The 1,661-nt window shown below is 43.2% G+C and overlaps 1 protein-coding gene across 1 annotated transcript in view; it reads right to left on the reverse strand.

Annotated features, from left to right (window-relative positions):
* MED7 (mediator complex subunit 7) overlaps positions 1 to 330 on the reverse strand; it is a 6,213-nt gene extending 5,883 nt beyond the window's left edge. Inside the window, exon 1 of the mRNA XM_040443182.1 lies at positions 214 to 330. The gene's annotated coding sequence lies outside the window, so the exon portion shown is untranslated. The remainder of the gene's footprint in view (positions 1 to 213) is intronic.
* Between the last annotated feature and the right edge of the window lie 1,331 nt (positions 331 to 1,661).

A 1,661-nucleotide genomic window follows, 5' to 3' on the forward strand; every position in this document is an offset into this window, starting at 1 on the left:
GGAGCCCTGAGCCCGCCAGGCCCAGGGTATCTTCCTCCCGGCTCCCCACCAGCAGCAGCGAGGCCGCACTCTCCGAGGGACTCGGGAGAGGAAGGGGACAGAGCATACTCTGCGCCAGGCCTCCCCCATTCCCAGGCCGCCCAGAGGAAGCCCCGAGGTCCGGAAGAAGAAATGCCCGCGGAACCGAGCCCCAAGCCGCCACCGCCCACTCACCTCAGCCCAGGGTTTACACTGGAGCCGCCTTCGCCTCCGCAACCGAAATCCGGCTTCCGGCCACCTCCTCCAGGAAGAAGCCACTGACACTGTCCCTTGATTGGCTGGAAGCTCTGTCTTTTAGCCGAGGCCCTAGTCCCGCCTCAGACCAGTAGCTTGCTAATGCGCCTGCGCCTATATCCCCCGTTCGGTGGTATAGTTGCCTGCGGGTTTAGGAGTGGGGGAGAGTATGTTGGTACTTTCTGCCAGTGAAAGTAGCTGCTGGGAGCTCCATTCCTTTTTTTCCTTTTCTTTCGCTTTTTTTTAACATCTGAAATTAAACAACTCATCCATGTGCCTTATATTAAAGTTAGAAAATGCAGATAAGCAGGTATTTTTTTAAATTGTATCTACTGGGGCGCCTGGGTGGCGCAGTTGGTTAAGCGTCCGACTTCAGCCAGGTCACGATCTCGCTGTCCGTGAGTTTGAGCCCCGCGTCGGGCTCTGGGCTGATGGCTCAGAGCCTGGAGCCTGTTTCCGATTCTGTGTCTCCCTCTCTCTCTGCCCCTCGCCCGTTCATGCTCTGTCTCTCTCTGTCCCAAAAATAAATAAACGTTCAAAAAAAAAATTGTATCTACTGTAACCGCACCGTCGAAAATAACATTAAAAAATTGTGGTTGAACTCTAGATGATTAATTTTTAATCTGGAAATATTTGTGAACACGATTGGGAATCAATAACATGTTCTCAATTTTCATTTCCTCACTGTCTATTCACATATGTTTTCATTTATCTAATTATATTTCCAGGTAACAGATTAACAGGTTAAAAAAGATATCAGTTAAAGATTCTTTTGGAGGTTATTTTCATAAGAAGTCACAAATTTATAAGTTTGTGGGAATCTCACAAGAGCAAATTGGACACACACACAAAAGGTTGTTATTCTGATAAAAGTTCTCAACTTTACCTCTTTAAGATTATTTGATTTCATTTTTTACAAAATTAGGGGGTTCCAAGTATATACAAGTGTAGAGAGAGCAGTGCGCTGGTCATCCACCCATTAGATCTAGACATTTCATTTCAACATGCGTCTCCAAAATAGATGGACTCTTATTTTCTTCCATAACCACAGAACCATTATTTCATCTAAAAATATATTAGTAACTATTTAAAATCATCAGAATCAAGACATTATTTGGATACCAATTATTTCAGGATCCAATAAGCCTTCATGACTGGCTGATGTTTCTTTTAATTACCTTTTAATCTAAAGGTTCTGTTAAGTAACAAAAATTCAACCCAGTAAATTTTAAAGATCTAATTGGCTTTATTAATATATTCATGAATTGGACAGAATCCCATCTAGCAAGTAAAGAAGAACTCCAAATATTTGTGTAAAATGGAAAGTTTTTATGCAAAAGAGGGTTGGTACAAGGAAGTTATTAGCAAAAGAGAGGATTGTTTCACAC

The sequence above is a fragment of the Herpailurus yagouaroundi genome, unplaced genomic scaffold, assembly GCF_014898765.1.
Source record: "Herpailurus yagouaroundi ecotype Mexico unplaced genomic scaffold, PumYag 29, whole genome shotgun sequence".
NCBI lineage: Eukaryota > Metazoa > Chordata > Mammalia > Carnivora > Felidae > Herpailurus > Herpailurus yagouaroundi.